This window comes from Chelonoidis abingdonii, chromosome 4, assembly GCF_003597395.2.
Source record: "Chelonoidis abingdonii isolate Lonesome George chromosome 4, CheloAbing_2.0, whole genome shotgun sequence".
In the NCBI taxonomy this organism is placed as follows: domain Eukaryota; kingdom Metazoa; phylum Chordata; order Testudines; family Testudinidae; genus Chelonoidis; species Chelonoidis abingdonii.
This window is the reverse complement of record NC_133772.1, coordinates 132,671,241-132,698,534: the sequence shown is the minus strand read 5'-3', so window position 1 is coordinate 132,698,534 and position 27,294 is coordinate 132,671,241. Positions and strand designations below refer to the sequence as shown.

Below are 27,294 nucleotides of genomic sequence, written 5' to 3'. Positions count from 1 at the left end.
AGTGAACAGGTCCGCCCATGCATAGCCTTCAGAAAAATCAGAGTACTTTCTCCTGCAGTCTAATTGAGGTATTGTATAGTTTTCTAAACTGGCCATCATTATGGCTTTGTAAACTGGTTATGGCTTGGATGTTTACAACCAACTTTAAAATCATATCTGCAAACTAACTTTCCTTTTCAGCTGCCTAAGAGACAACAAACAAAACAAAACAGATAAAAGGCACCAAAGTTTATTTAGAAACAAAATGATTATATCTCCATCTGCTCTTAGGAAGGAATAGCCTTGGTAGCTAACCAGTACAACCAAGTGCAAGCAAGTAAAAGAGGATATACCTGCTAAATATCCCTGGTAAGATTAGGTGGAGAGTAAACAGTGTCAGATCTACAAACTGACCCAGTTAGAGGTCTGAAGCCACCAACTTCAGCAACCTGTGTTAACCATCCACAAAAAAAACTCAGTCTACACACAAGGAAAGAAAATTGATAAAGTTGCATATAATCTCATTTTATGAAGCTTCATGCTCATAGGAATATAAACCCACATCAGGCCTCAGTGAACTCGGGTTTAAAATTGAGTCTGAATCTTGACATGCGTGATAGGCCTGAAGCATGTGACCATCTGCGTTAAACTTGTAGTAACCCTGAAAATACCCAGTTATCTTATTTAAAGGCTTGGGCTAAGAAATAGAAATAAAGAAATCATGTCAATTGGGTACCAGGTGAAGTAATTAACTAGTTAGAAATGTTTAGTCCAGTAGCTAGGGAAAAACAGTGCAGAGTAAGACCAGGGGAAAAATCTTGAAAAAAGAGTGCAGCCCTAAACCATTTCAATTAATATTAGCTAAGGTCCAATAACCAGCAATGATATCCCTTGTTTGTTATAGCGTATAAAGAGCAAGGTTTTCTAGGGATTCTTCATCAGAGATTTTCCCTGCCCCGCTGGGTCATGCCATGATGGGAAGGTGTCCTGGGCCTGATCTGGCTGCAAGTATTTGGCCAATGCTTATAACTACATTATTGTCTGGGTATAGAATAGAAGGGTATATATATGCTTATATTGGCATTTTGGATGTAACCAACACAAAGCGGCTTTGGACTAATAATGGAACACTTGTGTGGAAACTGAGTCATGGTAAACCTTAATAAATTTATTAGGAAAATTATTTCCAACAATGCAGAAGCAAAACAGCATCAAATTAGAAGATTGATGCCAAAAAAAAAAAAAAAATCATGGTATACCTGTCATGAGGTTCCTAAATACACACAAGGTGAACACATCATTAACACTGAGAATTCTATTAGTACCTACCTACATAAAAAACACTATTCACAACACAAACCGCAAAGTGATATGCAAGACTCCACTCTGTGCTTCCAATGGATTAATATATTATCTCCCACTGTTGAAAGCTGGTCTTGAGTCTGTTGAAGCCTAAGCACTCCAGTCCCCCTGCTGGGAAACAAACAAATGAAGCTGGTTTTAAGTGTCTTCTATTAATATACCGAAACAATTCTCACAAGCCTGGAGGCAGAAAGGATCAATAGGAAACTGAGATAGCACTAAATCATGTCAATGTACCAACATAAACAGGCTACATGAAGATTTACTAATTCACTAAAAACTTAATTGTAAAAAAACAGATCTACTTCCTGCAGGAAGAGACTCCTGCCTGCCACCACTTAGTGAGTCAAGCCAATCTGTAAGATGTTTTACATAATTGGAAAATTTGTATTGGCCAAAAGATTCAGAATCTTCTTATTCAGTTTCCAGAAATGGTAGATGTAGAGATATATAATGTTAACCTGAACCAAGACCAAGAACAGAAACTATTTGTGATAGAAGCTCTGTTTCACTGCATGGCAGATCTAATTTTATACTAGCTACTGTACTTCAACTTACCCGGAGTAGGAAAGATTTAATAATTCCAAAGGGAGGAAATATTAATTTTGAAAATAAAGCAATGTTAATAGCATTTTGGAAATAGTATTAGCACATAATGGCCAGCACGATGGGGACAACATTTAAATCTGAAGTAGCTGAATTATCATTTCTGTTCCTACAAAACATCAGTCCAAGTTAAACATATAGAACGAGTTTTTCAATATTACCAGAAAGCACAGTGAAAGAAACAGCAAAGAAAAAAGCCATGAATCCCTACAGACAGTTGGTAAGAGATTGAATGGGGTATTTTTTTTCCTTCAGACAAAAAAAAAAAAAAAAAAAAGTCATACACAGAGAAAAAACTGTTAGCTCAAACTAAATTAGACAGACACAATTACAGAGTCAGTCCTCATTTCTTTTAGACGGTTGACTATTACCTGAGAATTATAATTAGAAGTTGACAACTGAAAAAATAAAACTTAATAGAAGATATGTTCTTATTTCAGTGCTCACACACAACCCTATTTTACAGGAATCTTGCCCAGATGAAAATATGTCTCAGATCACCTTCTTCTGCTACAAATATAGGAATTTAGGAACATTAATGGTTAAGAATACAGTGTATTTTTAATGAGTCCACTAAAACAAATACTTATTTTTACTGTGCACTGATTTCATTTGATGAATTTTTTTTTTAAAGCAGCTCTAGGAAATGAAGATACATTTTGTCTCAATGTTGTGGGTCACTAATTCTCAAGCAGTGAACCTTAAAATCAAACCAACTTTAAAATTAAACCTAAAAAATGTTTAATCAGGTCAAGTTCCAACATGAAACTACACTCTATTATGCATCGTTTCAAAAGCACATAGGCCAACATTATTTAATACTGAAGAATGAAATACAATTCTGCTACCATTTTAGTGCTAGCTGAGGTTCCTAGCACACCTTAAAGCATTAACATACATATATTCGGAAGGTTCCACTCACAATTTCAAGAAAACAGAGTTAAACCTAACCTGTCACCCTAATCTCCCTCTATGTGGGCTACATTCTGCAGCACACTTGGTACTGTAGGGCCTAGTGAAGTTCATGCTGCCCCTTACTCCTGTCACCATATCCCCTTTATAAAAGCTTATTTACCCTGATGTTCTTACCTAACTGTGTTGCATGTTAACACAGCTCTACGAGAGAATTTTTTTACCTCCGTGGGTTGAACTATCACTTTTTTCAATAGTATTGCTTTACCTCTGTGGGTTGAACTATCACTAGCCAATATTCCTATGTACATTAATTATATTTGTATTAAAGATTACTGCAGCACCATAGATAAAAAGACATCTTTGGCTCAATTTCTTCAATGGTCACTGCCGATTTCTGATAAAAATCCTAAATCTATTAAGAGATACTTCAAGTGAGCACTTCCTCCACTCTGGAAGAGCATCAACCTGGCCATTTGTAAAACAGTCTATGCCCTTTGAAAAAATAATAAAAACCACACGCGTCCGCACACAACCTGTTTCTGCAGCTGGAAGTAGTCCAAAAATGCTTACAATCATCCATTTCATGGAAGCATCAGCATTCTATCACAGCAGTGGGGTTTAGGACAGAAACCACAGACCACTCCTGGATGAGCAATCACAGTAGCATCTTCAGAATGTAACATCCCTCTGGTATCAGGGCCAAGAGAGCCTCTTTTTTAACCTTCTTATGGCCTTTGACATGTCAAAATGACTAACAGTTGTGTAACAGGCAGATTGTGTCAGAGCTTTCCTCTGTCCTCTGGGGATAATCAGTTACCATCTCTCTCCATCCCATCTAGATTACCACCTGCAATAAAGCACACTTCCTCTTAGTTCTAAAATGTCGCACTGTGCCTCCATTTGCTCATTGAAGGTAGTAACTCTTCATCAACTCAAGGAGCTAATGGTCTATTCTTTTCTCTGAACCAGGACGTTGCACTCCTTTTCAAATACTGCAGCCACTAGGATATTGGATTTGTGGGCTGCCTTGGATTTTCCACTTGCCACTGGCAAGAGTTGCACCTCAACCCACATGGATGAGCACAGATCTTCCCTGGTCAGTGTCAGAAATCATACTTGCACCATTTATTCACCCACTTGGCAAGATGGTCTTGCAAAGATCTGAACCATCTGAGATACTGCAGTAAAACATCGTCAGTCCATATAAGCAACTTTCACTCACACAAGCAGGGTTTAAGTGTTTCACAGATTTCATGACTACCAATAGCAGCTCTAGCCTAATACTGCAGTTCCACTAAATCAATGACAGGGCCCTGGTGAAGCAGTGACCCACCCCAAAGAACAGGAAATGAAAAGGAGAAAAGAACACTAGAAAAAAGTAGGTCTGTGATCAAATGGAAGGAATTCATGCAGAGTCAAAAATGGCTGAAATACTAAGCTCTATTTTAAATTGGTCTTCAAAAAGAAAAATTAAGCAGCTCAGGCATTAGTGTTATTAATATAAAAGCAGGTAAAGTAATATTTGAAAATTAGCACACCAATCTGATCTGATGCTATTCAGAAGCCTGGACCACAGGGAAACTGACAAGGATCAGATCAGCTTCACTCTTCCACTGCTTGGGAAAGTTAGACTCCAACAGAGATGCTATTCACTGGTATAGACCAATCCAAAGCGAAGCTAAGGAAGGTGCATAGTAGCAGAGACACCCACTCAATCTAATTCTCTGGGGTGCGGGTGGAATGAAAAGAAGGTTGAGGGGGGATATGATTGCTCTTTATAAATATATCAGAGGGATAAATATCAGGGAGGGAGAGGAATTATTTAAGCTTAGTACCAATGTTGACACAAGAACAAATGGATATAAACTGGACATTAGGAAGTTTAGACTTGAAATTAGACGAAGGTTTCTAACCATTAGAGGAGTGAAGTTCTGGAACAGCCTTCCAAGGGGAGTAGTGGGGGCAAAAGACATATCTGGCTTCAAGACTTAGCGTGATAAGTTTATGGAGGGGATGGTATGATAGGATAGCCTAATTTTGGCAATTAATTGGCAACTGATCTTTGATTATCAGCAGGTAAGTATGCCCAGTGGTCTGTGATGGGATGATAGATGGGGTGGGATCTGAGTTACTACACAGAATTCTTTCCTAGGTGCTGGCTGGTGAGTCTTGCCCACATGCTCAGGGTTTAACTGATCGCCATATTTGGGATCGGGAAGGAATTTTCCTCCAGGGCAGACTGGCAGAGGCCCTGGAGGTTATTCACCGTCCTCTGCAGCATGGGGCACGAGTTACTTGCTGGAGGATTTTCTGCAGTTTGAGGTCTTCAAATAACAATCTGAGGACTTCAATAACTCAAACATAAGTTAGGGGTTTGTTACAGGAGTGGGTGGGTGAGATTCAGTGGCCTGCATTGTGCAGGAGGTCAGACTAGATGATAACAATGGTCCCTTCTGACCTTAAAGTCTATGAGTCTATGAGAAAGAAAAATTCCCTTTTGTTCTAGCAGAAAGGCTCCCCCACCCCCTTTCAGCATCCAGATGCACACCATGCTTGTGGACAGAGTAAGATAATGGAAAAAAGCCTTCATGCCACAGAGCCTGGAGCTGCCTACTAGCCTACCATAATTCTCAGATAGCTCACATCTAGTCCTACATTTAGGCTTTTGGGTAACGGAGCTGGAGACTTCTTGGAGCCTTTGCAGCTTAAATAAGCACCAGAATTCATTGTATTTGGGTGAATTCTTCCTCTTCACCTCAAAGAATCATTGACTTCAATGTGCATAGCCGAGAGTGGTGCTCTACAATTTCTAACACAGGAATTTCCACCATCAGACATATCAAATGCAGGGTCTGCTCTCCTCTCAATGCACCAAGCATTAACTTAATGTACACCTCTACCCTGATATAATGCTGTCCTCAGGAGCCAAAATGCTTATCGCGTTATAGGTGAAACCGCATTATAATTGAACTTGCTTCGATCCACTGGAGCGCGCAGCCCCCCCCCCCCAGAGCTGCTTTACCACATTATATCCAAATTTGTGTTATATTGGGTCGCATGTTGGGGTAGAGGTGTATTATCATTACTGGTAGCATGTGAACAGTCTTACAAATGTACATAAATCCAAATGGCTGATCAGTCTGATGTAGAGTCTCTCTCCTATCAATTTCCAAAAACAAAAGAAGTGATTTTGATTTGTTTTTTTAACTCACAATTGTCACCTTTATGGGAAACTATGGGCTTGCCTACACTTACCGCAGGATTGAGGCTGCAGCGAACGATGCTGCAGCGGTCGATTTAGTGGGTCTAGTGAAGACCCACTAAATCGACTGCCGATCAGTCACCCATCAACGCCTGTACTCTACCTGACCAAGAAGAATAAGGGGAGTCGACGGGAGAGCACCTCCCATCGACATCACAAAGTGTGGACCCCGCAGTAAGTAGCTCTAAGCTACATCAATTTGAGTTACATTATTCACGTAACTCAAATTCCATAGCTTAGATCGACTTTTCCCTTTAGTGCAGACAAGGTCTATGACTGATGAACCTTACATACTGTCTGAAAGCACCCATGGTTATGTTTATTCTTACCTTTGGTGCAAGGGAGTTTGATAGCCGGGGCCAACCACTGAAATGTCTGTCTCCAGCTCAAAGTAATCTTACTCCAGTTACTGAAAACTCCATCATTCCTGAGGATCTTAGTGTGATGGCAGTGGAGCTGCTCTGTAATAATTTGAGTATGATATGTTGACCTGGTTATTGCACTGTTTACAGTATGAACATACTGGTTTAGTAGAATAGCAATAATATAATAGTATATAAGGAAATCAAACAGGAAGGAAATAGAATGTTTTGAGATGAACCAGTTCTGCACAAACACTTGAGGGTTGTAAAGAGACAATGCCATTGCAGTAAAAGGCTTGGGAACCAGAAGATCAAAAGGATGACAGCAGTTTAAAAAGAATCTCTCAAGAGGAGGGAGAGCTGTTCAGGAGGGGCCACATTAAAACACAGGCACCCACTGGGGATGTATGAAGCAGTTAGGTCTGCTTAACTTACCATCGGGGCATGGTAAACCTAAGGTGAGACAGACAAACATGTCAATTCTGTTGTTTTAAGATCTTTTTCTCTAAATGATTTGGTCAAATAAATAATACTTCGGTTTCAAGAAGGCTATGTGCATGGCTGGTCACAGACTCTCAAAGAGAACAATCACAGGTGCCGAATCCAGATGGACTTGCTGTGTAAGCCCAATTGATATACACTGGGTACTGTAGCCTAGGGTCCAGTCTAAGAAGAGAGAATTACAGAATTCCACTCCAGGATAGGCAAAAGCACTACATCTGACACTTGAAGGGAGTGCACTGGAAGAGACTGGGAAGGAGACAGAAGTGCAGCTTGCCTTGCAACTATGACTCACAGGTGTTATACCTGGTCTTCATTCTGGAGCAAGGGGCTGCCTTATAGGTAGCCCAGAGCTCAACACATTGAGCTCTGAAGTTCAAGGTCAGTATTCAACAGGTGGCCAGGGAGCTGGGGCACCAGGGCAATGTACTTTCATTGCCATTTTGATTAGAAGACTGAACTGTTGTACCACTTGGCAAAACGCCAAGTCTAGTGCAATGCAGCGATAAATCCTAGAGGCTACAAATGATATGGCCAAGCCTCAGTCTGTCAGGATGGGAAATAGCCCCTGGTGGGAGAAACTGGGTGGGTTCTGCTACTGTTATTATTTGGGTATCTAGCAACAACAGGGAGTCAAGCAGCACTACTTCCTCCCACCACCACTACCACTACAATCAGTGCTTGCAATGCAAGGTGATGAGATGTTGGCTACTTCTAAGGCTAGGTCTTCACTAGAAGCACTGCAGCATGGACACTCGCTGTAATTAATTCATCTACATGAGGCAGAAGGTTGGAAGAATTCTTCCATCAGCCTACAGATGCCTACACTGAGGGTTAGGCTGGCTTACCTACATAGCTTAGGGGTGTGGATTTTTCAACCTCCTGAGCGACAAAGCTGGGTTGATCTAACTTTTTTGTATAGACCTGGCCTAAATATTTCCCTCCTCCTACTAGCATCACTTTCATCTTGTGGTTATCCAAGAGTCGACCTCTCTAAGGAATACAAACTCAGATAACTGAGGAATGGCAAGTTCACACACAGCTGGGTGTCATCAGCATATTGTTGGCATTTAATCCCTTCGGGGGTTTACGTAGATGTGAATAGAATGAGAGAGAGAATGAAAGCTCGTGAGATATCATAGGCAATATCTGAGAACAACAGGAAACAGCACTTCCACAGTCCTCTGGACACAAGTTTTTGAGGAAGGAAAAGAACGATCCCATTATCTTGCCAATGTTTGTCCTGCTAAGTCTCAGAGGAGAACCTGGAGCATTTCATAATCAAGGATGAGGACGAACAAACAACTATCCATATTTGGGAGGTGGTCCTTCACCAGTGCCACCAGTGTTTCAATTCCATATTCCCACTCTAAAGTAGGTTGGGGAGGGTACAGGACACTGGAAGTCAGATGTACATGGCTTTTTGCTAGCATCTCAACTAGTCTACTCAAGAATGGAAAAATCAGACATCGGGGACAGTGTAAGAGATTGTTTGCATCAATATCTAAATATCTGTTGGATAACTATGCTTCTAGAAGTAGGAGGTAACTCTCTCTGGGGAATACTGACAAATCGGTAACCCCATTAGTTTTACCTGAGTAATCTCCCTCTCCCTCCTACTGTGGCAGGCACCTCTTTTCTCTCACCAGACTTAGCATTTCCCCTGCCAGTGATGGTGGGCCTGGGGTAATCAACCGCATTCAGGCAGGGTTTAAGAACATACAAATGGCCATACTGGGTCAGACCAAAGGTCCATCCAGCCCAGTATCCTGTCTACCGACAGTGGACAATGCCAGGTGCCCCAGAGGAAGTGAATTTAATGATCAAGTGATCTCTCTCCAGCCAGCCATCCTCAGTCTCTGACAAACAGAGGCTAGGGACACCCTTCCTTACCTATCCTGGCTAATAGCCATTAATGGAATTAACCTCCATGAATTTATCTAGTTCTCTTTTAAACGCTGTTATAGTCCTAGCCTTCACAACCTCCTCAGGCAAGGAATTCCACAGGTTGACTGTGCGCGGTGTGAAGAAGAACTTCCTTTTATTTGTTGTAAACCTGCTGCCCATTAATTTCATTTGGTGGTCTCCAGTTCTTATATTATGGGAACAAGTAAATAACTTTTCCTTCTTCACTTTCTCCACATCACTCACGATTTCATATACCTCTACCATATCCCCCCTTAGTCACCTCTTTTCCAAGCTTCCAAGTTTGTCTTCCCCCTTCTGTGCTCCCCTGGTTGTATTTTCAGGGTAGGCCTGAGGGTCAACCTAAGGGTGATCCTCCACCAAACAAAAAGGAAGCAGTCTCAAACAAAAAAACCAGGGGGTACCTTTTGCTGTCCCCCTCCCTGGGGCAAGGTGTCATCCAGTTCATTGCCCTGGGGAGTCAGTCCTTCCCCTAGCAGGCATTCAGGTTTGCCAGTTTCCCCTATGCTAAAGGGCACAGCATCCCTGCCTGGAACAGCCTATTTCCCTGCTGTCACTAGCCTAGCAGCAGCTTGACTTTCTCGCTCGCTCTCCCTAGAGGAGGTTTTTTAAAGGCCTCAGGCAGCCCTTAATTGGATTCAGGTGTCCCTAATTGACCTGAGGTAACCCCTTCTCAACTTGTAGGGAAAAGGGCCTTTAATGTTCTAGGACTAATATATCAGCCTTCCAGGACCATCTTGCAGCCGTCCGGCCTGACTTTGTCACGCTACTCAACAGCCTAACAAAATGGCTCCCACTCCCAAGAGCTCTGATCATTTTACTTACTGCTTGTGTTGTCCCCATACCAATATGGAGGGAGGGAAAAAAGTCATCCACAAAGCTAGTCTCTCAATAATTCTCAGTCTGATTATTCTGCAAGCAACATATCTTTGTGAAATCAAAGATGAAACTAGTCCTGCAGCAAATTTTGGTGAGTTCTTCTAACCAATTTGTCACCTGAGAGTTCTGGTTAAACGTAGTGAAACTGCCCCGCTTTATTGCTGGTAAATTCAATAGAATTGAGAAGGGCTGAGAGATTTCCAGCTAAGCAGAAAGTTTTGTCCACTAAAGCCACTGGTTAAACCGCAGACTCATATCCTTTACAGTCAGAAGGGACCACTGTGATCACCTAGTCTGACCTTCTGTATATTGCAGGACACAGAATCTCATCCACCCACTTCTGTACAATGAACACAGACTTTAGCAGACCAGCCAACTGATGCAGCCTCTGGATTTGGCTTCTGAGGAGATGTCCTCATTTGGTGCTGAATCCAGGGTTCTACGGGTCATATTCTCAGCTCACTTTCACAAGACCTCTCTCCAAACATGCTACATGGCTACAAACAAGGGGAAAAGGTGTTTTTTTAAAACAGTTAGACAATATGATTTTAAACAACTCCTCTCTTTCACAGCTTCATCCAAATGTATCTGAAGTCACTGAAACCTTTTGTTTACTAAAAAAACAGGGGTTGGTAAGCCATTTACAAATCAGACAAATTCTATAACTATTTCAATGACTATTTCAAGTTACCACAGTGCAATTAATGTCTGCACAGTGGTAAAGATCATGGTTCAATCAGGGTTAGTTATCCCTCAGCTAACCTTATCCTTTCTTCCTACACAAACACTTAAAAACACCTTTTTCCCCCCTCTTCTAAACAGAGCCTCTATGGTTTAGGAATATTCCAGGATACTTCTAGTCAGACACTTCCATCTTGCTGTCTTTGGACACAGAAAGGCGCTAATGCGAAGACTTGGAAAATCAAGGATGTTTAGGAAATGTGTTGCTAATATGTATTAATATATTTTTGAGCATCACTTAGCAGCTAGCACAGACAGAGTGTTTTAAACAGTATTAGGTTTTTACAGTCCACTTTAGGGGACAGTTTAGGTCAGTTATATGTTTTTAAAATGTATTAGACGTAGCCTACACTAGACGTTAAGTGGTATTTAAAAAAAAATACAAGTTAAAACAAATGAGGCAACACCTTTTAAAAAAATATGCCTTTTTTCCCTAGTCTAGACAGGGGCTCATTTATGGGGTATTAAATATTTAGATAAACTAGATTAAATGCCCTTAGGTAATGGTCAATCAAGGATTTTTCCACAGCAGACTCCTCTAATGTTGCAATACTTCTTCCAAGTTCATGGTAGCACAGTATCCAAGAAACATAGAGAATCATTATTTAGATAAGAGCTATAGCTAGGGCCCTCCCAAATTCACGGCTAAGAAAAACGCATCACGGATCATGAAATCTGGTCTTCTGTGTGCTTTTACCCTGTACTATACATATTTCAAGAGGGAGACTAGTGTTTCACAAATTGGGGGTCTTGACTCAATGACTCAAAAGGAAGTTGCAGAGAGGTCGCAAGGTTATTTTAGGGAAGGTCATGGTATTGCCACCCTTACATCTGCACAGCCTTTAGAGCTGGGCAGCCAGAAAGCGGTGGCTGTTGGGCAGCTGCCCAGCTCTGAAGGCAGCACCCTGCCAACAGTGGTGCAGAAGTAAGGGTGGCAGTACCACAACCCCATCCCCCACCACACACATACATACATACACACACACACACACACACATCCTTCTCCTATTTGGGTCAGGACCCCTACAATTACAACACCATGAAATTTCATATTTAAATAGCTGAAATCATGAAATTCATTATTTTTAAAATCCTATGACCGTGAAATTCAGCAAAATTGGTAGGGCCCTAGCTATAGCTGCTAAGACCTAAGATCACCCATGTGTGGAACAGTTGATTTACTATTTTTCCTAAAAACTCTGGCTGTTTAATATCTGGTCTATTCATTTTTTTAAAGATTTTCTCCAAATATAACACAAAAATCCATGTCTGCCAACCTATGAAAACTATTTAATAAATAAAAGTATAGTATGTAATAAAAATGCCATCGTCTATAACCACATACCGATAAAGTCACAGGAAGTGGCCCATTTCCATTCACTTGTGCAAATATTTTAATCCCAGCAGCACCATCTAATGGAGAGCTCACCAAATTTTTTTCCCTGTATGTGACAATGTATTATTGTAGAGGCACCAGCAAAGGATAACATTCTATATAACTGATGCTGCTAATCTTTCTTTAATAAATGGCAGGCTATTTCTACGTGTTAGACTGCATTCTACATTTCTCTATGGATAGTTCATGAACACTACATTCATGGGTGGATTTATTTGCATGAAAGATGAATAATGAAGCTTTAGCTGGAACTGCTTTCTTAAGTTTTAAATGTAGAAAAGTCAAACTCAAAAGAACAGCAAACTTAAGTTGCTTGAAGTGTGCTTATTTCCTCCTCCACAAGCAACCAGAGAGGGGCATTCATATTTCTGACTGAAGTCCAAGTACCTCTAAACTGTAACAAATCCCAGCCAGGAACAGGAGATCCAGAAACCTGGATCTTATCCACAGCAATACAGGTCACTAACCACCGTCTTATTTTCACTTAAAACAGAAAGTTTAACAAAACATACAACTTAAATTTGCGCTCCTGCTACAGTAGGTACCAGATAAGGTAAAGAGCAGCACACAAGCTCTCAAGAACAGCAGGTGCAACATGTGGCAAGATAACTACTGGAAATCACTGTCAGCTATCTTCTTTACATGTTTTTATCTTATACCACAAACAAGCCTGGTTTGAAGCCATATAACTGTGTAACCTACGTACACACATTTTCCACATTGCTTTTCCCACTCATGCTACCTCCCCTGCTCCTTCCTATCATTTTACATCCATTGTTGTGACAAATTTAAGCCTGATCCTACAGACATTTAAGCACATGCTTAATTTTAATCACGAGTCCTATCCCACTGAACACACTTACAGGAGTGAAGTCACACAAGCGTAAGGACTGGCACTTGATACAGTAAGATCTTTGGGGCAGGAATTGTCCTGCTATTTTGTATACAGTACCTAGCACAATGGTAACCAAGCCCGATTAGCACTACTGTAACACAGTATATTTACCTGGTTTGCTCTCCATACAGTTACCCAATATATCTCAGAGTGCTTATAAAAATTAGAGCATATATAGTCCTGCAAATAACTGCAGAATAACCTCAGGTTATGTACGTGTATAGCTGTGCACACATGCATGTGCAGGTACACACACACACACACACACCTCAGAGTACCTACTCCTCTTCTTCTAATCATTTTAGAGAATCCCCTCAGGGAAACCAGCAAGAACATGCTATGTGTATTTAGAAGAACAAACGAACTTTGGACACTCAATCCTACTAAATGAATTAAAGCCCCAGAAACAACCTTAAACATCCTCATGTGAAATACTGGAAGTGAAATACATAAATTCCATTGTGCTTTTCAAAATGAAAGTGAAGGTTTCATGCATTTGGAAAAAGGAAAAGTCCAGACAGAGGTAGTTTATAGTCCCAGATCCCTCAGATCAAAGAACAGTTGACGTAAATCCCCATGTATGATTTACTGAAGCTGATTGAGAAAATAAAGAGTTTATCACAGAGATTGCCCAGGGCAGTCTTCTACATATGTTCCAAAAGAAAAATTCAAAATACCTCATAATATGTCCATGTAGCACAGATAAAAGGAACTGCTAAACACTAACGGCAGGACTGTAGCAACATCCACTAGCAAAATTACAGAAAATGGTCTATTGATATTTCCATTTTAAATCCATTCCTTTGATTAAAAATATCCAGTTTTTCATTAAACACATGGCACTGTGCTGAAGTTTAGCAAAACCAGGTTCTCTACATAGGTGGAGCATGATCCAACTCACACAGAAGCCAAAAGGAAAGACAACTACTAACCTTCACACGAATCACTGTGGATATTCTTTGACTTAGAGAGATGTGCAAGCAACACTAAATTGTTGAAATATTACTGTAGCAGTAACTCAGAGACTACTAGAGACACACATGTGACTTACCAAATGCCATAGCCTTCACCTAGTTAAGTAGATGACTACATCTTTACAACCCCAAATTAACATCCAAGTGCTGGCAGCTTGAGAAAAAGAGTATTTTGCAATCACATACTCAAACTCTTTATTCTTAGGCAGCTGCAAATGTAGCCCTCCAATTCAATGGGTGTGGACACAGGGGGCAGGGAAAGTAATGGGGAAGGAGGTGTCAGAGAGGGCCCAAGCCCGTGGAGTCATTGCTCTCCCTGCAGGGCTGGGGGCGGCCCATGCCCATGGGGTTGCTGTTCTTCCTGTGAGGACGTGGGGGTTCTGCCCTGTGTGCGTCCAGGGGAACACACCTAGTCCTACCTCTCCCTGCACTCCAGCCCCTTTGCAGGTGCGAGCGGCACCTCCAACCCCACTCCTGCCTCAGTGCAGACCTGTCACGGCAAGAGACCAATCAACAGCAGGCACAAAGCCTGATTGTCACTGCAACCGAGAGCGCCAGACCGCAATACCAATCACTCAAATTTGGCCTAACCACCACCCCATTCACACATATGCACATTTCATAAGGGAGGGATGGCCAGGCTAAACTTGAGCAAGTGGCATTGTGACCCTGTTCTCCAGGTTGCTGTACCACTCAGTTTGACATGAGTTGGCCTGATTTCTGCGAGTCCAATTCTACCCATGGACCCTAGGTAAAGCCACTCTTGCTCTTGGCACCTACTGAGACTAGTGTTGGCAATCAAAGCCAATTTCAACCAAGGCAGGCATAGCAAGGGCACAATACTCCTCTATTAAAAATGCTGGGCTAAGGATCAAAGAGGAGAAAGACACAAGAAAGGGTATGTGAGGGAAAGACAGTAAGTGTACAATATTTAGAGAGCGATGTCCAAGGAGTGAGTAGGGACTGATGTTGGATTCAGACTGTAGTTAAATGTTTAATGATCTAGAAGAGACTAGAGCAGAGCATGTTAATTAACTTTGAAAATGACAGTAAATAAGAAGCCACTGTGAATACCAGTGAGGTTAGAGAAAATGGATTTAGAGGTTAGAAATATCAGCAGGTGGTACATAAATGAGTATAATTCTGGAAAAGCAAGCATATCTGGGGGGGGAATAAGCCAATATACAGAAATTAAATGGAAGGGAGACACTTGGAGAGCAGTAAGGCCAAGAGACACCAAATGGGTAATGTTGGGTAAGAACAGCTAATTCAATACCCATGTAATTAGAGAGAAAAGAACAATCCACAGTACTGTAGTACACAGTCCTCTTTCTAGACAGCAAAGATGAGACTGACTACTCTTACAAACACCACAATTCATATCTTATCTCAAAACCAAAGATGTTGACTGATTGGCAGAAATTCAGAGAAAAGGCTGCAAAAATTGCTTTAAAGGGTATAGGAACCAACACGAGAAATTAGATGTACTTCATACTGCTGGGCCAAATTACAATTAAGGGAGATGAGGGATATGCAATGACATTTTTCTGAAAAGCAAGAACAATTACATCAGAGAGAAGTTATTTAGGATGGTCCAAGGGAGATTAATAATAACTGAATGAAATGTAAAAAAACATAGGATTAAAAGCAAGAAAAAAATACCAACGATGAGGTCTATTAAGCTGTAGAATTTAGTCTAAGAAGCCCCTTCATTAAAGAGAACCTGCCATATGGGAAATGCCTGCAATGGCAGGGGACAGAAGAGATTCTGCAGGGCTAAATTTTTAGAGAGTCGCTATTTGGTACAGGGTGCACCCAATTTCTATGATTAAAATATTCATTGTATCATATATAATTGCATTCTTAACTACCCATTTCCTCACGCAAACGACTGTGTGTATAAAACCAAAGCCCTTCATGCTGCCAACTTTTGGGGGGGGGGGGGGGGGGGGAGCAAAATGTTAAAACTGATTTTAGGAAATTTTGTTTTGTTATGGATGATGGAAATGTATTATCATTCCAAGTCCAAAACAGAAAAGTTGAAAATCACAGTTTAAGAGCCAAAACAGATAGTATTTTGACATATTATATTATACAAGCAGTTATATATTGTTTATATTGCATTGCATATACACTGTAAAGAACAATAGAAGAACTGCAACAAACAACAGGTTTCCTGCCCCAGAAAACTTACCATTTAAAGGCATTGTCTGGCATAGTACCATAGACAAAGTGAGCCAGGAGGTTACTATAAACTGAATGAATAACAAAGCAGCTCTATGTACATATCTATTTAAGGCCTTTAGATGGCCGCAATATTATCAAAGCACCTTGCACATCTTCAATGTATTTATCCTCACAACACCTCCGTGAAGTAGAGGTTCTATTATTCCCATTTTACAGATGGGGAACTGAAGCACAGACACTCAGGCCACATCTATACTATGGGGACTATAGAGACATAACTAAAGCACTGTAGCTACGTCGGCATAACCCCGTAACGTGGACATGGCCTGCGCTGACAGAAGGGTTTTTCCATCAATGTAAGAACAGCTCCTCCCAAGCAACAGAAGCTAGGTCAACGGAAGCATTTTTCTTTATTATTTTTTTTAAATAACCTGGCTGAGTCTACCCTAGGGTTAGGCCAGCATTGCTACAGCTCTCAGGCATGTGGATTTTTCACACCCCCATCGTGCCATAGCTATGTGGACCTAAATGTTAAGTGTAGTTTAGGCCTAAATGACTTGCCCAAGATCACATAGATCTAACAGAGCAAGAAATCGAATCCCGGTCTCCCAGGTTTTGAGCCTAGCACCCTAATGACTAGATCATTTCTCTCATGACGGATTATCAAAAAGTTGTGCATACACTAACTAGGAAATCATTGCAGGCATAAAGTGGCAGCATGGAAGAATGTATCTGTATTATGGTAGTGCCCACAATATGTTAGTTAAGACAAAACAAAGCAAAGCAACTATTTTGCTAAATGCCTAAGAACACTGTTGAGAATAACAATGTTAAGTTTTAAACACACCTACTGGTCATGTCCTACTTTTCTCACAGTATTCACTATGCTTTGCTTTTCATATTATTGAAAATACTATGAAGAGACACATATTCAATATGATTCCGAATGCTGAACTTGTATGGTTATGACAAGAAGTCTCAGTATAGCCTTCACATGGCAATGAAAAGAACCATAAAGCTTGTATTCACGAGTATTTGGTCTGGAGCACCTGGTGTGCAGATTATACGTCAATGGATCCTTTCACTTTAGAATTCATACACTATACCACAGGCTCATCAAAGTTTTGTTCGCATTGCACATGGTCTAAAGGATCTGTTATCCCAATACTTTATAGAGAAATCTTATATTAACTACAAAAACATTACACTAAAATGAAAATTCTAACTTAAATAAGAGCTTCATTAATGACTTGGATAAAGGAGTATCTTTTAAAATTAAAATTTAAAAACACCTATAAAATTTGAGGATGACACCAAACTGAAAGAGGTTGCAAGCATTGTGGAGGACAGGATTAGAACTCAAAACAACTTTGACAAACTGGAGAACTAGTCTGACATAAAAAAAATGAAATTCAATAAAGACAAATGCCAAGTAGTATACTTGGGACAGAAAAAAATCAAATGCACAAATACAAAATGGCTAGGCACCAGTACTGCTGAAAACGATCTGTGGGTTATAGTGGATCACAAAATTGAATATGGTTAATATTCTGAGGTGTACTATCAAGAGTGTTTTATATAAGACACAGGAGGTAATTGCACTGCTCCATTCAGCACTGTTGACACCTCAGCTAGACTACTACGTCCAGCTCTGGGCACCCCACTTTAAGATGTGAACAAATCAGAGAGTACAGAGGAGAGCAACAAAAGTGATAAAAAGTTTAGAAAACCTGACCTATGAAGATAGGTTAAAAAACTGGGCATGTTTAGTCTTGAGAAAAGAAGAAGGGGCAGGGGATGGATAACAGTCTTCAAATATGTTAAGAGCTGTTATAAAGAGAATGGTGATCAATTTCCTCCAGGTCCACTGAACGCTGGACAAGAAGTAATCTGCAGCAAGAGAGATTTAGGATAGATATTAGGAAAAAACTTTTAACTACACCTCTACCTGGATATAACGCTGTCCTTGGGAGCCAAAAAATCTTACTGCGTTATAGGTGAAACCGTGTTATAGTGAACTTGCTTTGATCCACCAGAGTGCGCAGCCACCCTCCCCACCCTCCGAGCACTGCTTTACCGTGTTATATCCAAATTTGTGTTATATTGGGTGGCGTTATATCGAGGTAGTGGTGTAAAGGTAGTTAAGCTCTGGAACAGGCTTCCAAGGGAGGTTGTGCAATCCCTGTCATTGGAGGTTTTTAAGAACTGGTTGGACAAACACCTGTCAGGGATGGATTAGGTTTACTTGGTTCTGGCTTAGTGTAGATGGTTGAACTCAATAAACTCTCGACATCCCTTCCAGCCCTACATTTCTATGATTTTAAGCCTCGTAGTATGGTGGTCTGCAAAAATGAAAGTTACAGAATAAAGCATGAAAGATGTCCCAGGGATACAGTATAAGGGAGAAAAGTAAGTAGATACTTCCCATATAAAAATGCTGGTCTCCAGAAACATGTTAAAGGATTTACTTTTCATTTGCTGTCACTCACTATATTTCTTCCCATATTATCATCTTCCCATCCTTATGGTTCAGAGCACAGGATTCTAGTAAATGTACGTTTTTTACTGCACACACCACAGTGTATAACAGCAGGCAAGAGCAACAGCATGGAAATCTAAGGCTTACCATTTTGGGGTGTGTGGAGAGGATTAAGGACCTACTATTGTAGTATATCAATGAAGAGATACTTGCCCTGCTAACCTAGTTACAAGTCCAACAATAAGCAGCAATTCAACCCAAGTCACAAGTGCAAAAATATTCCACCATCAGTGCTCCTCTCCACATCTGTCCAAGTTGACAGTACAGTGGAATGCATTCCCAGAAAAATACAAAGGCATTGAGGAACTTAGAAAAAAAATTAACAGACTCAGTAATGAGATGTCTTTTCTTGCCTTTCTTTTTCCATTTCTATTTTCTTGTCTCCCTCTGTTTTCTGTCTTCTATCTTCCATTTCAGGGTTTTTTCCTCCCTTCTGTTTTCTTTTCTACTCTTCCTTTTTTACCCCATGTTTCCCCCTCACACACCACCTTCCTGTTTTGTGGGTCCCCTCCTTCATTACCTGTAGTCAATCCCTTTCTGCTGCTCCTTCTCCTCACTTCCTGTCTGCACCTTTCTTTCTACCCCTTTCACTTTCCCTTATTAGTTTTCTCTCTTGGCTTCTCTCTCAACCTCCAACTTCTGCGTTCTCTTGCTCTCTCTCTCTCTCCTCTTGACCAAGAAGGGAGAGGGGGAGAATGGGGATGTCATCTTTATCCATATTCACTGACAAACAGCTTCAGAGTTAAGGATGAGTTTTGCAGAACTCAGCATTCCAGAAGAGCATGAGATACCACCAGGCAACCCTAACTCTGCATTAACAAGTTTTTTGCCAGTTAATTTCTTAGATTTTTTTTTTTTTAAACCAAAATGTTTTTGGTAGGAGACAGTGGTCATTTAGGCAATTGTAGCTATGTAGGGTTGCAGCTGAGATGCTACTATAACCGAGTAATGATCATACCTACCTACCTCTAACATAGCACTTCATCAGCAGATCTCAAAGCACTGTACACCAAGGAAGCAAGCATCATTATTTCCCCTGTACAGATGAGGAAACTGAGGCACAGAGACATGTTAAGTTGCCCATTCATCTCATTCTCACTGGGGTGTTCTCATTCAGTTGAGATGAACACAGCCTGAAACAACAGCTCTAAGACTTGAGAACTGCTCCATTCATTTCAGGCAGTGTTCTCATCCCACGGTCAGTGACTGACAGTCGGTTCTGAACTCACTCCAGTCACAGTAGTATGTTTTTGGTTCATGTTACCAGAATGTTTGTTCTCAACTCCCCACCCAAAAGGGCAGGGCTTCCCCCAGATCCCAGCCCATATGAGTGAGCTGGGAGAGGGGCTCAGCCTTCCGAATCCAGCTCTCACATGGGAGAGAAAAAGAGAGAAGGGCTCAGAAATCCCTGGCGCAGGACCCACCAAGATCTGAGCTCTCACATGGGCAACAGGGAGAGAGGTTGAGATACCCCTCCAGAGGGTCAGTGCCCCACCTCCCAGATGGCAGCATGCACATGGGATGGAAGAAAGGATAGGCACCCCTGCCCCTAATCCTCCCCACTTGCCTGGCACTCACCTTCATGTCATGCCTCAGTGCCCCACCCCTTCCCTCCCACTGTCTAATCCCCACCCTCGCCTCCAGACCCTTTCCCCTATGCTATCACCCATCTCCATTTATGCCCCTCCCATCACTGCAACCCCAAACTCCTCTCCCTCAACCCCTCCCAGCATATAATTGATTTTCTTCCTGAAAATAATTTGATCATCTTCTGAATTTTCTGCCGCACTCAGATTATATTTCCCCAAAATAAAAAAGGCTTTGAGAAATGCATGTTGCTGCAATCTGTCTACGTTACACTTTCAGCTTCCTGCCAAGGGTTGGGTTGAAATCTACAATGCCCGGGGACTGCTCAGGTCCTGTTGGTCATGGCAGGCTAGCAACTCCCTTGGACACACATTATCATGAAGCACACCAAATTTCAAAAGCAACATGAGCAAACATGGATTTTAGAATACTTAGAAGAATCAACATTTAAAATAGAAAGGCGTTCTCCACCTTAACTATACCAGAGATGTTGCTATAGTTCAGAGGTCAAAAAAATGCCAGGAGGTTTCAAACATAGGTACCCAGCTCAAAAGTACCCATCCCTGGGGATGAAAAAGAATTTCAAACCTTTGGAATTCTTAAAAAGGAGCATCCAGAGGGATATTGACCTCCAAAACTGATGTACAGTCAGCCGTCTTCAGACATTAAGATTCAAGACCTTGAATTAAGAAGCTCAACAAAATTCTGAGAAATTCAGCTATTGCATCACATAGAATGTTTGAGATCACAATGTCCTGATATCTCTGCAACGTCTGTTCACAAAAGGGCAAATAAGGACAGTGGATCAGCTTCTCTCATTCCTCTGTTTTATTCGCTTAATTCACATTTCCAAAACTTGGGGGGGGGGATGTATTTTCTTTGGTAATTCAACAATAATGTAAGTGAAATAAAGATTTTTGGCTTTTAGTATTTTATCACAATTTTCACATCCATTAGCAGAAGATCAAAAATCACCTATCTAAAAGGGTGCGCCGCTTTCCTCATTTAAACGCATCACTACAGACGAAAAGAAAGAAAATATAATGCAGCAGGATTTCAAAGCCATATTGAAAGCCAAAGCAACTATTTCTATCTATGGAATCTCAACAGTCACACTAAAGGATATAATATCAGCAATAGGAATTGAACTAGTAAAATTTTATATATTACTTCAAGATATTAACAATAGTAGAGATGCTTAGACGATTGTTATGAAGATAACCCAAACTGTTGGTCTATTTCACTATCTATTTGCACTGGAACTCTGTCTTTCAAACCAATATTAACATCAAACAAATTCAGGTCTTCAGAAAAGCACAGCGACTGAGACCTTTAACACTCACTTTTAATTCAGATTAACTCCTTTGCTGTTAGATGTATGGTTGCTTTTCTATGTTCTAAATCCAGTGCCAACTGAAGCTTCCAACCAGGTTGCATTTCAGTGACACACCTTACATTTTAAAGTCAGAACAAGACACCATTTATAACAGTGTATTGGTGTCCACTTGTGCTGCTCAACCTCATGATATGTCAGTGTCTCCATTATCAACCTGTATTATAAGAGGTTTCCCAATCTGACCATAAAAACTCAGATTCAGGCTGAAACGTGGTATATTTTGTCTCAAACTGGGAACCTCTTTCTGTAAACACATTAAATGTGTTATGCACACAGTGTCATTTTTACATTCCAAACTGTAAATAGAACTGTACACGAATTGCAACACTTGGACACTTTTAGACTCCTGTAAGTTAAAAATGGCTCATTTTATAAAATAAAATGTATGTCATTCCAAATATACTGTAGTCTGAAAAAAGATCTGATATAGTAATTAAAATACAGCTTCTGTGTATAGACAGTAGTATTTTAAATATGGATTTTTACTAAATATGCAGCATTATGATACATGTGCCCAGACTTAGCATTGCTCAAATGCATTCACAGCATACACTGAAAAATAAACACCTTTTTCTGGTGTATGAATGTGAATGAAGATTAGTACATAACAAAGGCTAAATACATTCTCTAAATAACACACCTATTATACAAAATGCATAGCACTATATTCAGTAAGCTTCTTTTGATTAAAACATACAATATAGACAAGATTCAGATAAATCTTGACAATCTAGAAAAACTACTGACCCAAAGAGATCTCACATTTCAAAGCATATCCTTGGCACTACCCACATCTTACTACTATAGAAACACAGGAGATGACACAACATTGTTCAAATAGATGCTGAGCAGCCAGATATAGGAACCTATAGTCTTCCAAACTATACATGAGCAATAGCGAGGCACAACATGACTGCACACTAGAATGGTAGACATAATTATGATTTTTTTTTGCTTTTCTGAAGTTTATTTAGACCCTTGATATTATCTGAAGATAAAAATAAATCACGGAGATGTAAACGTCTTGCCTTTCTATCTTACAAGCCACTGCAGTTCTTTGATTATGAGTCAGTCATAGGTTCATCTGCAGAAGAATGACTCAGTATAAACTTTTAAACAATAGTTATTTTTCTACTAAACTATCAAATGAAAAAATTAAAACACTATGCAGTAAATAGTGCACACATTTATTAAATATTAAAATCATGTAAAATTAATGCAGTTTTTGTTCGTGCTAGGGAGATCATTTTATAAAACATGGCCTTGGTAGATATGCAGTACAAAAAATACGGCTCTTTTGCGGTAAGTATGGATAGCTATTTCTACTTAAATACTGAGAGAGGATATTTCCCAATAGGGACAGGTGAAACCCACATTAAATTGAATTTATTTTACATCCTTCACTGGAGAACCCCTCCTTGCCCGCAACACACACACACACATATATATCCAACATGGTAATGGTTTGCTAAAAGCCAGCTGAACACAGATATTTACACGGTTAACAAAGCAAAGCGGTCTTTGGGGGTGCAAAGTTAGCAAAATAAGCGTTTGCCACAAGTGAAAAGAACAGTTCAAAACACACAGACACTGCCCCTTTAAAAGCGTATGGTCCGCCCACATTGCCTATGAGAAAGCTTTTCTGCATTCAAACAACACATCAAATGCATGCAAGAACCCTTAAGCACATCGCATAGCAGAGCGACAAGTGGAAGGGGGTTTTTGCATGGAACACTTACTGATCGGCTCCTCCAGGCCGGGAGATGTCAGGCGGGTTTTAGCCTTGCAAGTACGTCTCCCTCACCTCAAAAAAATGAAAAAAGCAACAGCCCGGAGTATGTATGTGTCTGGGCAGGGTCTGAGCAGCAGCCCTGAGTACCAATATGAGCGCCTGCAGCAACAGGCGCAGCCTGAGGCTGAATCAATCCCTGAGCAGCAGCAGCCGCCGCCAGATCCTGGGCAACAGGCTGAGTTTGATGTGGCTGTCCCTGGCTGGTGGCTGAAGCCGTGTCCCCGCACATGAGCAAGGCAGCAACAGTCGCCTATGCCCGTCCCAGCCCCTGGGCAGCGCCGCCGCCTGGCCCCCAGCAGCCAGATCCAGAGCAGGAGCCGAGCCGCAGCGTGTCCCTAAGTGGGAGCGGGGGCAGCAGCCCGGGTGGCCGCAGCCCTGCCCCTGACTACGAGCCTGCGCCCGAGCCCGGGGAGCCGCCGGGCTCGCTGAAGCCCCTTCCCGTGCGGGCGCGCAGAACCCCCCGCCGCCCCTACCTGCCAGCGTGTGAGGGGGACCCACTGCAGCCCGGCGGAGGCGGCCGCTGCCCGGCTGGAAAGTCCCTGGTGCTCTGCCCCGGCTCCCCCCGCCCCGCACTTCCTCTCCCGCCCGCCCAGGCTGGAAATCCCCGACGCGGCGCGGCGCGCTGCTCTGCCTGCCTCCAGTCCTCGCACACCGAGGGGCGGCTCCCTCCAGCCGGGCTCCTCAGCGCGCAGGCGAGAGGGGGCCGGGCCTGGCCTGCGGCCCGCCCCGACTGCACCTGATGCCACCGCCCCGCGGGGGAGCTCGCTGGCCGGGGAAAGGGGGGGTCCGTGCCAGTGGGCTCGGCGTTGGGGGACGCCCCAGCCTTCAGCAACCGGGCGCGACGGGGTGGTGCCCAGCAGTGTGGCCGCTGCCGCTAGCACGGCTCTTCCGCGGACTGCTGGGAGTTGTAACGCGCCGCGGGGCCCCCAGCAGGCTGCTCCAGCCCGCACAAATGCACATGCGCCCCCGCTGGAGAAGTCGAGCGGGAGTAGAGGGTCAGGGAGAAATTGGCTGAAGGAGGCCGGCGCAAGACAAGTGGGGCTATGGGGAAAGAGGTTCACCCGCAGCCCTTGCTTTGTCCCTGTCCTTAGATTTTTCCCAGATCTGGATGCTCAGTTATGTCTTCCACTATTTGCTCCCCACCCTCAACGTTAGAAGATATAATAGAATCACATATAAAGTTTTGTATGGGGTCACATTTTCCCCTCCCTTCAGAAATGATGGCCCCGGGGGAAAAGTGAAAAGAGTGTGTGAGGGAAAGAGGAGTGTGAAGAGGGAGAAAATCATGCAAGAACGAGAATGGGAACAGGGAGCATAGAAAGGAAGGAAATGGATTATTGCATATGAAAATACAATCCATTTTCACCTAAAATCACTCTTGTCAGCTGCACTAAACTCCTAACCAGTAGGGACCAAAGAACCTCACCCAAAATTGAATGATCTTCAGGAGAGCATGAGTAGACCAAACCCCTACAATACCAGTATCCAAACCACTAGGACAGATCATAAAAACAAGCTAGACTGCTGCTTCTCTGCACAAAACTAGCAAATTGTTTCAGTGCAGTAGAAAGTGCAAAAGTAAGACCTGCTCTCATCAAATACAGCCAGTAAACAAACTAGAGGTAACAGAGTCAAACAGCTGTGCAAACCCAGAAAGAGTGTGCAATCACCGTGACAGAGAACAGATTGAAAGAGAAAGATATTTTCTACTCCAGTGTCCAAAAGAAAAGGAAGTACAAGAAATGTATTTACTCAATTATCAGAAATTATAAGAGATTTCACATTAAACAGCAAAGAGGGGGGAAACAGTATATATCTGGGGAAAAAGGAAAGAGATGGCAACAATAATATCATGTTATTTAGAGCAAACTGCTACTAAATCAGCAGTAGATAATGTTAACTAAACACAAGAGGTTTAACCCCCAATATAAAATGTTAAACCCTGTCTTAGGCAGATGCTTTATGTACTAAATCTACTGATGACAGATAGAAGATTCTCTTTTACACATGGACAACTTTTGTATAGTTTGTCGTGTCAGGAAAACATAGCATTGAACTGAGAGGAAGTGGGGGATGGCAGAGGAACAGACAGTTGGGGCCCAGTGCAGGATTTTATTGTGGACCCCCTCCCACAGCAGTGCTACCCCTAATCCCAACTCAGTTCCGGGGTGCAGACGGAACTGGAAAGCAAGCCTCTCCCACACTTACCTTGTAGCAGTAGCTCCAACAGCTCCTGGGTCCTGTGGGGCTGAGCCCAGCACCTGCTCTCACCCTGCAATGATGGCTGCAGTGGTTCACGTGTCCACGGGGCTAGGCCTGGCACGCTGCTCCGTGCATTGCAACATGGTGTGCAATGTCTCAGTGCTACTGAGGTTTGGCCCACCAAACCTCATATTATGGTCGGGTGGGCCAAATCTGAGGGGTATTGTGACCTTATACATCAGGTTGCAATGCATGGAACAGGCTGCCAGGCCTAGCCCCAGGGGACACAGTAGCCATCCCTGAGGGGTGAGTCATGGACACAGAAAAAAGTCACGGATAGATGTTATTCATGACTTATCACGTAATGACAAACCTGCAGCCTTAATAATGATACAAACTTGCAGACCTCCCAGGGCCTTCTAAGATACTTTGCCCCCTGGGCACCTGCACTGCCTTGGGCACCTGCACTGCCCTGGGCACCTGCACTGGCTGTTCTTCTGCCTGTGGAGAGGAGGTTCTGTGGCCTTTGTCTACCCTAGACTTTTCTGAGAACTGTCTCACTGTTTCACTATTAACAGTGTAGCCCCTCTAGCAAGAGGAATGGTGGCAGTATTGCTTTAAGCTATCCACCAATGGTTTTGACACATTATTTAGACCTGCTGAATATTAATTAGACGGAACATTAAATAGATGTCCTAGCGAACAGGTGTGGCTAACATGAGGGTTTCACAAGGGAGTTCTCCAGGTGAAAGAGAAGTGATTACATCATCCTTGGGGTAAGTTTGTTGTCTGTGGTGTGTGTGTTTGTGGTGTGCTTGCTGCTTGCCTAAAACATACCATGTGGTCTGTTTGTTTGCGGGACTGTGTGCTGACTGTGTGTGTGCTGAGCCTAGTGACCTGCTTGGCAAGGATGAGATCTTCTCAACGAGGTTTTGATCCCTAAGCCCTTTGGCACCCATCAACCTTTAACCAGGCTACTCAGGAAGACCAGGGCTTTAAAAAGCCTGCTACTAAGCGACCAGAGGAGCTAGTGAACAAGAGCTGCTAGCAGGGAAGTTTTACGAGAGAGTTTAGAGGGGGAGTGTGAGGAGGGGGGGCTAGATACACTTAAAATTCTTTAAACTTAAAGCCAAACACCTATTAGAAAAACAAAAACAACAAAGGAATGAGCTTCAGGAGTAAAAAGATAATGCAGGCAGAAATCCAACAACAAAGTGGGTGCTATCCAGTTTATTGCACCCATTGCAACATCTATGATTACCTGCCTTATGAGCAGGTGACATACATGTGCATTCGCTGCAAGGAGCTCCTGGCCCTCAAAGACCATGTACGAGCTTTTGAGACCAGAGTGGCTGAAGCTAAGGGAGACAGAGCGGTATATAGATGGTATATAGACACAGTAGAATGGTCCCATCCCTGGTCTGACAGCCTCTGGGCTCTTGAGGAGAATGAAAGTCTCAGGGAAGGAGAACATCCAACTGGAGCAGAGGGAAACGATCCCATAGTTGGGACCCTCCTTTTAGATGATGTCATGGTATCCTCTTGCACTGAGGATACCTCTCCGGGGTATGGAACTCCAGTTATTAGAAAGAGACAGGTAATAGTTATGGGAGATTCGATCATTAGAAACATAGATAGCTGGGTTTGCAATGACCAGGAGAACTGCATGGTGACTTGCCTGCCTGGTGCAAAGGTTTCGGATCTCTTGAGGCACATAGATTTATGTGTAGTGCTGGGAAGGAGCCGGTGGTCGTGATACATGTAGGTACCAATGACATAGGGAAGAATAGGAG

The 27,294-nt window shown here is 42.3% G+C and overlaps 1 protein-coding gene across 6 annotated transcripts in view; it reads right to left on the bottom strand.

The window, feature by feature from the left end:
* TRAF3 (TNF receptor associated factor 3) overlaps positions 1-23,854 on the bottom strand; it is a 99,768-nt gene extending 75,914 nt beyond the window's left edge. For 3 of the 6 annotated variants that reach the window (XM_032771582.2, XM_032771587.2, XM_032771588.2), the window contains exons 1-3: positions 23,773-23,854; positions 23,247-23,311; positions 1,309-1,452 (exon numbers count right to left, since the gene is read on the bottom strand). The gene's annotated coding sequence lies outside the window, so the exon portion shown is untranslated. Of the gene's footprint in view, positions 1-1,308; positions 1,453-23,246; positions 23,312-23,772 lie in introns of those variants that run through there. The other 3 variants (XM_032771583.2, XM_032771585.2, XM_075065694.1) reach the window with 2 other exon arrangements.
* Positions 23,855-27,294: the final 3,440 nt, after the last annotated feature.